Raw genomic sequence first — 11,317 nt, forward strand, 5'->3', positions numbered from 1 at the left:
GAAGTTTAGTTTGTACATGTGAATGTGAGCATGGAGAATTAGCAGGTTGGTAGAACATAAACTAATGAAAAAACTAATTAGCACTTAGCAAGAAAATTGGAAATTGAAAACTCAAAATTAAAAAATTTACTAAGAATAATATAATTTTCTTGGGTGGTGGTTGGGGTGGTTTGGGGGAGTGCAAAGAAGGGAGAGATCTATCGAATTTGGGAGTGGCAATGGAATTTCGGTGGTTGGTGGAGGATAAATAAGCACGGCAGTTGGGGTTGGAGAAAGGTTATGATTAGGTATATAGGGGAGAAATGGTGGAGGGACGACGATCAAGATTGGAGACTTAGTGAGGATAAGGAATGATGAGGTTTAGGTAAGGAAGGTTAGCCAGAGAGATTTGGATTTTAGTATGACTTGAACTTTTATAGTTATCCTATAACATGTTAAATGATTTCATATGATCATTAACTAAATATTTATTTCAAACTTTAAAGTTGGGAAGATGGTTTTGCATCCAAATTAGGTAAAAATAAATTTTAAAAGTTAAATTGGGAATTATTTAATAATTGTGTTATTATTGACATGGGCTAGCTATATGTTTGTCATTATGTGTTGGTAGAATCTTTTTAGATAATTGAATGTCTGATTTCGACGTAATTGTTAAGATATTCATAAAGAAAGAAAGAAAATATATATATATATATATATATAAAATATAAAAGATCAATTGAATTTTCCAATTTTTTCATTGCTTCTCAATCATCATAAATTCTTTTCTTTAGTTTGTTTGGTTTATTTTATTTTATTTTAATTTTTTATATATTTCTTTTTTTTTTAATTTTTTTTTTATATATCAATGTAATAAGGGTAGAAAAAAATAGAGTTAGAAATAAGTATATTCATAAATGGACAGAAGTAATACTATAAAAGATAAGTGGAAAGAGAATAAATTGAGATAATTTGATCATACACAACAGAAGTAGTAAAGAGATGTGATGAATTAAATGGCTATTGATAGAGTCAAATGGAGAAAAATAATTTATGTAACTAATCTAACTTTAAGGCTTGCTTGATTTGATTTGATTTATCAATGCAATAAGAGTAAATCAACAAATGGAAAATTCCATCAATGGCATTTTCCCGCCTGGCCTTCAGTTGCTATAGCAGCCAACGTCTTACTTTGATGGGCATTTCTATATGGGCCCATTTTGTCGAGGCTCCATCAGCCCAATAAAGTTTCTTCACCCGAAGCCCAAAGTATTGGCATAGGCCCATATCACAATGTTGATAAATTTTGTGAAAAAAATATAATAAATTAAAAATACACTACTGTGGTTTTCTTAAAATTTAAATTGTTCTATATGATTTTAAAAATTACATCTCACTTTTTTAAGTTTTTATTTGCATTACAGATGAACCCTTTTATTAATAAATTACCAAATTAATAGTTTTTAATGATGTTAGAAATATATTTAAATTAACAATTCAGATAATTTTACTACTGTATAGAAAAATAGTTAGAATTTTTTTTTATTAATTCTGTTAAAAAAATATCATTACAAGGGGTATTTGCAATTTTTAAAATTATAGAGAGTAATTTGTATTTTAAATAAACTTTGGGGGTGTATTTGTAATTTATCTATATAAAAATTATGAATTTACAAATTTTAAGAAACTAAATTTTTTGATCAGGTAGGCAGTGTTATTGTACCCTCAAATTTTGTACAATTAAGGCCTAGTTTGGGGTACCCAAAAAAATCTAAAAAGTCAAAAAGTTATTAATATTCACAAAAAAAAAAAAATAAAATAAAATAAAAATTTACACACAATTTATTAATTACAACTCACAGTCTGAACGTTGCACAAGCTGTTGTTGAGTTTTGTGAAAAAATTACGCAGGCGGGGTGTACAAATAACACAGTGTTGTTCGGCCTGTGGGGGTCATCACAGGTCCCGTTTTGATAATCTGAACCGTTGAATGTGTAAAACGCGTCGAGTACTATATGTCTGTAAAATATCATGTTGATCGAATATCGCTAATTACATGATTAAATCAGTTTTGTATTAAAAAAATGGATGGTGTTATAGTCAATAGTTGAAAAAAAACTAATCTAATCAGATAGCTATCGATATCCGATTAATGTAATTTTTTTTACAACCATATATTACTTGGCAAGTTCTACACATTGAACGGTTTAGATTATCAAAACGGGAGCCGTGATGGCCCCCACGGGCCGAACAACACTGTCCAATGCAATGTCCGAAAAGTAGGCAGCAATTTCTTAGCATCAATTCAGTCTACCTAGACGGTACGCCGTACTGCCTACTGTCCTTATCTTCTCCTACACACTAATTTATACAATTTTTTAATACACATTTTTTCGTAAAAAGTTAACGCAAACAACTATATTTTTTTCCCTCAACTTCTTAGTCAAAAAAGTCAAAAAAATACACTTATTTAAGACACCCCAAACAACCTTTAAATCTTCGTCATATAAAAATGGAAGATTCTATTTTTACATAAAAATCTCTCTAATAAGAATTAATTTTTATGAGTTATTACATAAAGACGTATAAAAAAAATAAACATAATAAATTGACATTTTGTATTAATTATTTTTAATTTCTAACTAATTTTGTCAATTCCCAAATAAGCCCTAAGATCACCTCAGGAAAAATTACTCTAGAACATCCAAATGCACTCAATTATGTAAGACTTAATTTGCTTGTCATGTCACGGTAAGTGGATTGTGAAACTAGAATTACGAGTTTATAGCATTTCTCTTAAAAAAAAAAAAAATTAAAATTTCGAAAATGTTAACCCAATATATGCATTGTACTTGTTCATTCGGACAACACAAATAATCTCTGCTAATCAATATCAACCGCAAAATTCAAAATTGCAAACGTGATCCATAAATTCTTGCTAAATACTATCCATAAATCCAACATTAAATCAAATCCATCATCCAACACAAGAACTCAAACAAAGCATCCTTAAAAAGTCATACACATCCATCAAAAGTACCAAAAAAATAAATAATTAAATAAAAACACAATCATCCATTATGAAATCAAAGCATGTGTGGTCTGGTCTATCCATCAAGAAATCTGAGCATTTGAGAGTGTATTTATTGGTTTTTTGGCTTTCAAAGGTTATTTTTGTAATTGCGAGCGTGCCAGTAAGGATCAATCAGTCCTTACAGAAAATTAATTGCCAACGAATTAGCAGACGATTATGTTTTAGTTCTTTCAGCCTCAATGAAGAGTACTTTTACTGGTTGCTTGATTTAGGAGAATTAAGCAAGATAACAATTTAATGAAGAACAATTGAAGCATTTCATTAAAATGAAAAACTTACAATGATCCAAACTCAGCCTCGTAGAGGTTTACAACAGCAATCTACTACTTGAAATTACTCCTATAAACGAAGTGCAGTGCAGGAATTTAAAATACATGAATGTAAAGAACAGAAAATGTAAGACTGAGAATGTAAAACTGGGAATGTAAAACGGGGAAAAAATAAGTGAAATAAGACTGATTTTTTGGATCTGAGTTCGGGGGCTTTTTTTGGGCCTTCTCTGCTATTTATACTTCTCGAGGTTGACCATCGAACTGTATTTCCAACCGTCGAACTGCTCCTCCATGATCGCTGATCATGTTGCCTTATAATTAGCTCCACTGTGCCATCACTTACAATTAGGCTTCCCTCATAAATTTGAATTTAAATATGAGTAACCGTTAAAGCCACATCACCTTGCATCTCTTTGTTGATCCACTGCTACTCAGATCTCGTAATAACCAATACTAATTGCCACGTGTACGATCAGGATCAAAGACTTGAATAGCCTTCATGTATTACCCTTATTCTGCAACGCGTCGAATTATAATTGGTTTGTACAAAATATGTAGCCAACATTACCCCCCGCACTAATATTCCCAATATTTGGTGATATTAGTGGATCAAGGCCTTTTATCCATGTCTTAGAACGTGCATGGGCTTTGTATTCTTTCAGGAATGCAACCGTCATTCATCATTTACATTAAACTCTCTTTCAATCTTTTGAACACTCCCACCACCTTAGTATTCGAACAGATTGATACATTTTATGGCCAAATCAATTTTCTTCTCTATTGATCGAGCACACGAAGAGTCATCTAATGATGTTGTTCCTCCTCGAAAGAATCTCCATGCATTAATTAGCCACCTTTACCCACCTTTCTATATTCAAGTCATGGAAGCCTTTGCAAATTATCAACCCTTGGACTACGAACACATTGCCCTTAATCCTTTGATTTAGAAAGTTACAAATATGGACATAGGAAGCTCTCCTTCTTATTCACCCTTGGACTACGAACAAACTGCCCTCAATCCTTTGATTCAGAAAGTTCAAAAAATGGACATTGGAAGTTCTTCTTCTGAGCCACAATCCTCTGCGTGGGACGAAGTCGTGGCTTCTTCTTCTTCCGGGGCTTCTGGTTGGGAAAGCTGGTCAACCTCTGAAACATGTGAACTAAGGGAGCGAATTAACCATCATTTTGTTGAGTTCACTGATCCCTTAGAGTTTTCTTTTTATGCGCGAAGCTCGGTGGTCTACCCTTACGTGTCCATCGATCGTCGGTGTAGTTTGGAGGACAATCTACTTGTAGCATGGTACACATCATTCATGTCTACAAAGGTAGTACGAGCTGTCCCTCGCCCAGAAGAGGCACAGGGGTATAACCCATCATTCTTAGCCAAGAAGGCGAAGCTTTGCTCTTTCGACTGGCTCGATTATATTAATGCCTTTGTTCCTTCTACCCCTGCTCCTTCTCCCGAAGTGGAAGCTTCCATATCTCTTCCTCCGCCAAATCCTTGCTGGACAGAGAGACTAAGGCTTGCCCTCTCTGCGGATAAGGTGTTTCCTCCTTATACACCTCCACCTTCCCCAACTCCAGATGAGCGGAAGCAAGCCCAGCTTCTGCTTGCAGCCTTCTCTCACTTGGCCTTCAATGTTCTTGAGGATGATGTTCCTCTAAAGAACCTTCGATAGGGTTGTGATATTCTGACTCGGGATCACATCCTCAACCCCATTGCCCAAGCAGAGCTTCACATGTTTTTGGACCAACTCCCATTGCTTCTTCACTGGCATCGGGTTTCCGTGGCCACCACTCAATCTTTGGATCAACTCTCATTCCTTCGAGTTCATGCCCAGTACGAAGCAGAGAACCTCATTGAAGAGTTCGATAACTTTAAGAATAAAGACTCTGCGTACTGGGATGACTTGGATATGAATGAGTTGGAACAAGGATTGAGAGAAACAGCATTCGAAATAAAGGCTGAAGAGCTCTTTTATGAAGTGAGAGCACATCAACTTCAGTAGCCACATCTAGAAGAAATAGAAGATAAAATAAAGAAAGAACATAAATTTATTAATCATAGTTGGACAAAATTTCATGATCTTGTTATTTATTCTATCCCTTACTTTTACGAACTTGAATTTGTACCCAAAGAGGGCCATTCAATGTAATCGCTTTTACTTTAATACAACTAAGGTTTTCTCTTTGTTTGGCATTGTTTGATCTTGTCCCCATTTATTTTTAAAAGCAAATGTAGGGCTTCGAACTGAACAACCTTATCCTTCGAATCTGGATTCAATCGTTCTAAATGAAATACTAAAAACAACCAACACGAACCTCTCCAATTTATGGAATAAAGTTGACATTTTTTGTTGATTTTCATTTAGAATCAGTGTTTCGAATTTGACAATCTTATCCTTCGAATTCAGATTCAATCATTTTAAACGAAACACTAAAAAACCATGAACTTTTCCAATTTATGGAATAAAGTTGACATTTTTTGTTGATTTTCATTTAGAATTAGTGTTTCGAATTTAACAATCTTACCCCTTAACTAACATATGGTCATGGTTAGTATGATCAATCAGTCTTAAATTGACCATTTTTGCTTCGAACAACAGTTCATGCTGTTTTAGTTCAAAAGACAATCTCTTTCTATATATATACAAACCAACTATTGGTTTTGATGTTTCGAACGCCAATTCCCATCCTTAAGGGGTCTCAAGTTTTACTTCGAAGGACATTACTTTCATTAAGAAACCTAAAACAGGTCTTTAATCCCTCTTAAGTAAACAAATACTTGAGTATTCTTACATCTTTAAGTATGGAATGTGCTTCGAAGCCGGCTTCTCCGTTTCGAAGCCATTTGTTGTTTGACTTTTGGCGCCAAAATCTGGTTTCGAAGCTAAATATTTTACATCGAAGCTGGCCTCAACATCTGGGATGTGTTTTTCCTCCCAAAAGTATCAATAGTGAAGGAGACTCTTCGTATCTGTACTTTTAGTACTTAACAAATCACGCTATACATTTTCCAGACACAAAGGTTTTTAAACCCTTTTATTTCGTGCTTTGAAATCACTCGCCCGTTTAACACACAAACCCTTTATCTCTACCGACTCTCTACTCCCCTTTCCAACTTCATCCTCTAGGAAAGCTTTCAATCAATGGCTTCTTCTTCATTGAAAGTACCAATTGTAGAGCGCGCGAGCCCGTCTGTAACCCTGAAAAGGATCATTGAGGCAGAATGTGAAAAGTACAAGGCCGGTGAGAAAAGCGCCATTGATGGACGCATCATCATCCCTCGACGTCATGAGCAACAGGACTATGTGCTTGGGCCCATCTTCAAGGAGATTCTTACTGAGCTTCCATCGTTATATCCACGTTTAGAAGACCACTGTCTCCTTTACGAAGGTGGTCTTGACTAGGGAACCTGGAGGATGAACCGTCCCCATCGATGCTGGCTCACGGTGAGACCGGAATGGCAAGAATGGTATGATCGGGTTATCCCTGCTAGGACTTTGGACCTTCAAGAGCTCTGCCTTCTCGATGCCCTTCGACTATCCAGGTTTACCATCTCAGAGGACCCTTTCCTAATTCCTGCCACTCTTTGCTTCTGGAATTCTGCTTTTAATTTTTTCCAATTCAAATGTGGGATGATGGTCCCTACTGTTCTTGATATTTGCCATCTGTTAGGATTGTCTCCCATTGGTACCCCAATTGGACCAGATTATCCTGACTTATCAGTTCCCTTTTCCTTCACCTCCCTTAACTCATCCTACAGTGACTTTGTCAAGGCTGAGAATAGAAGGGAGGGCCCTATAACTGAAAGGGAATTTTTTTTTCTTTCATACTATATTGGTTTTGCAAATTCATTTTTTGCACTTCTTCTCAAAGAATCATGCCTGAATTTGCCCTTTTTACCAAAGCCCTTGTCCTACAGAAAAAGGTGGCCTTAGCCCCATATGTTCTAGGTCATGTATATAGAGCTTGTTCTCTTTTCTGTGAGAAACCCTTAGATGCCAATCAAGGAGGTCCATTTTGGATACTTCAGCTTTGGCTTTTTGCTTATTTTGCTGAGCTACAGTCTAAGTGCCTTAAATTTTTTGAGCCAAACCCTCGTACTCATGGCATGAGACTAGCCAATGCTTCACTTTATCTTTCCACCTTTGCTTTTTACTTCTCTTTCTTCCACCAACTTCTAGCTTCTCTTCCTTCTTACAACTTTCGTCCCTTTGAACCCATTACTATTGGCCCATCTTGGTTGAAGAATTTCCTAAGTGATAGGTTCTGTCTTCACCTGCTCACAAAGATATATGGGCTTCTATTTTGATCCCTAAAGAATTATTCATTAGGACCATGAACCCCAGAGCCTACAAATGCATTGCTGAGCCCTATTGTCATGCTTAATTTGCTAGACAGTTTGGCTTCTCATAAGGGGTCCCAATACCTCTCTGTAGTAACACCAATCTAAGTCTTACCAGTAGGGATTTGAAAGTTCGAAGGTCCAGACTAGAAGAGGCAACTTCTAAGTTTATACAGGACTTGATCGATTTTGAATATATCCCTTTCCTCCCTCAAGGTAACCTGTTGAAGAGGTACCAAAACTGGTGGGTGACCAATATGGAAGTATACTTGGCTATCTCTCCTCAAGACCTACTAATGGTATTAGATGTGCCCAAGCCCAAAGGAGCTGGAGTTGTTACTTCTTCCACTGTTCTTACCACTTCAGTTCCTGTGCCTGCCACCACACAGTTTGCTCCTGCTGCCTCAACTCCTCCTAGAGTTACTCAAGCTGCCTCAAAGAAAGGTATATACCCTTGTTTCTTCTCCTTTTGACTTTTCTATAATGCTTTTAGCCTTATCTTTAATTCTTCTTTTGTGAAGGTGGTGCGGGTACCTCATAGGGAGGTTCTCTTCAGAAAACCCAAGCTCTAAATCTTCTCAAAAGCAAACAGCAACAAAAGAAAATGAGACTTTTACTTGAGCCTGAAAAGGAAGCACTTGAGGTTCAAGCAGAAGAAGAAGAAGAAGAAGAAGAGGCGAATCGAGAGTAGGAGACACCCTTGAAAAGAAGAAAAAAAGTGACCGTCCCTTCTTCTGATTTGATTCAAGATCCCACTCATGAGACAACTGCTAGAGTAGTAGAAGAAGAACTCACTTCCGAAGGATTCGAACGCCAGATTGAAGAGAGAGAAATTGAGAAGGAGCAGGCAATACCAGCACAGAGAAAAAAGAGAAGAAAGATAATTGTCTCTCCTTCTGATTTGGTCAAAGACTCTATTCATGATGCAGCTGCCAAGACAGTAGAGCAGGAACATTCTAAGGCCATAATTGTTTTCGAGAGAGTTGAGAAGAGACGGTAGCAACAATTCTTAAGAGATGAAGCTGCTGCTGCTGATACAATCCAAAGGGAAACTGCAAGAAGGCAATCTATTGCTGAGCACTATTCCCTTCGTAGCTCTCCTATTGTTGCTATCATTTTTTAAACAAGTAACTTCTTTCAAGCCTCTACTATTCTTTTCCTTGTCAAATTTTTGCTATTGAGACTTGACCTTACTTTGTACTTTTTTTTTTTCAGCAACAACTACTGAGTCTATTCTTCCAATCAGGATTCCCTCAGTTTCAGTTGAAGTGGAACAAACTCAAGATGTGGAGACCATTCAAATAATTCTGCCACTTCCAGGCCCTATATTTTCTATACCTTTCCTAAGGCTAAGTATTCCTGCATCACTTTCTTTTGGCTTAATTCCATATCTTCCTTACTTGTTTTTTGATCTATCTCAATTTAAATCTCTTTCGAGCCTTGCTCTTCCTTCTCCTCCTAAGGAAGTTCCAGCTATTACCTTCTCTTCGATGGTAGCTGATTCCCCTATAGAGGGTGTTGGCAGCTCTCCAACTCGTAGTTTATTACCTTTGCCTAGTTCCAGCCCTTCTTCCCTTGATTTATTGGTGGCTAGAACCATAGAGACTGCTGAAGATGCTCCACCCATTTCTCCTATCCCTATGCAGTCCTTTGTGCCTTCTACCAAAGCCCTTTCTTCCCCTTTCATGTCCACAGATGAGGTAGACATTTTTGAAGCAAGACTAGCTAGCCTCTTCGACCGCCTTTTTACCTCTCCAATGGCTAGTGATAAGACTAAGCCATTAGTTTTGGCTGATTCCTTACTGGAAATTTTCGAAAGCTCTTCCTCCAGTAGTAAGCCTTTTTCACCTCTGATAGACTTGGACAACTGCCTGGAGCTGTTGATATCTTTTTCGAGGATTCCCTTCGAGGCCTTAGAGAGACCTATAATAAGAAATGGCTTCCTTCAGTGCTGCAAGATTGTTGAGCAATCTAGCATGACTATCTCAAGTCATTTATCTCAGGCAACAGCCACTATTGACTTCTATATCAACATTTGCCATGCTGCCAAGGTTGCAGAGGAGAAATTGGTTGAAGATCAAAGCTTTGTCTCCACAGTGCATACTGAGGTATCAGAACTAAAGGAACAACATTCTTCTGTCTCCCACTTTCGAACTCAACTACTGGAAAGGAAAGCTCAACTTGGGGAGGAGCTATCTGCAGTGAACCAGGCGTTAATCCGAACTGACACCAGATTGCAGATCACCAACCAAGGACTAGCTGACCGAAAGCAGGAAATAACCATGGCCATCCAGTTGTTCTCATCATTTAGGAATAGAACATCTATTATAAAAGAACAACTGAGACATTGTAATGATTTCTGGGCCAACTTATGACAGAATATATTCAACTCTTTATGAAGAACAAATTCTTATTTATCATTTGAGTATTCTCATGTTCTTGTACTTAATGTTTATTTTATTCATTGTATTTCCCAAATGGTTGGAAAATAAGGCTTCAAATATCTGCCATTAATCTTTTTGGGATGTATGTATCCATTTAAATTTCTCAAATGGTATGCTCCAAAAGGCAGGACTCTATGAATTTGATATGGTCCTTCCCAATTAGGTGACCATTTGCCAAACTTATGGCTTTTAATCCTTATTGGGAGTATTGTCTTCCATACCAAATCACCTTCATCAAAGCCAATGTATTTGACTTTTTTATTATAGTTTTTGGCTGCTTTCTTCTTTTGAAAAAGAATGCTATTTAATGCCAGAATTCTAGCTTCATCTATGCTTTCTAATTCCAAGCACATACTCTGATGGTATTGCTCAAGATCTAACTGGTCTTGGCATCTTACCCTCAAAGACTTAACATTAATTTCCATAGGTAACACTGCATCATGCCCATATACTAATGCATAAGGAGTGACTCCTGTGCTTGACCTTGGGGAAGTTCTATAAGCCCACAATACATCCAACAATAAGTTATGCCAATCCCTTGGATTGTCTTCCACAACCTTTTGTATTCCTTTTTTCAAGGATTTATTGGATGATTCAGCTTGACTATTGGCTTGTGCATAATAGGGGGTGGAATTAACAAGGCTAATTCCAAACTCTGCCACAAAAGACTTCACCATTTTCCCATCGAATACTGTCCCGTTATCAACAGTTATAGTCTGTGGATACCAAATCTATGGATTAAATCCTTAATGAATCTAATGACCTTAGTTTGGTCTACAGCTTTGTATGGCTTGGCTTCGACCCACGTGGTGAAGTAATCAGTGGCCACCAAAATGAAACAATGATGCTTTGAAGAAGGTGGGTGTATTTTCCCCATCATGTCCGTGGCCCATCCTTTAAATGCCCAAGGCTTCACTACTGCATGCAAGTCAGTTATGGGCACATGCCTTATCGTGCCATGCTTTTGACATGCTTGACAACCTTTTGCATATTCTATGCAGTCCTTAAGGATAGTTGGCCAATAGTAGGAATGCCTTCGAAGCAACCATCTCATCTTCACACCAAGCTGATGAGCACCACAGATGCCTTAATGAATCTCAGCCATAGCTTTCAATGCTTCTTTTGGGCCTAAACATTCCAGCAATAGGCCATCTCCTCCCTTTTTGTAGAGAGCATTACC

The sequence above is a fragment of the Camellia sinensis genome, chromosome 1 (assembly GCF_055761805.1).
Source record: "Camellia sinensis isolate YWXY chromosome 1, ASM5576180v1, whole genome shotgun sequence".
Classification (NCBI taxonomy): Eukaryota; Viridiplantae; Streptophyta; class Magnoliopsida; order Ericales; family Theaceae; genus Camellia; species Camellia sinensis.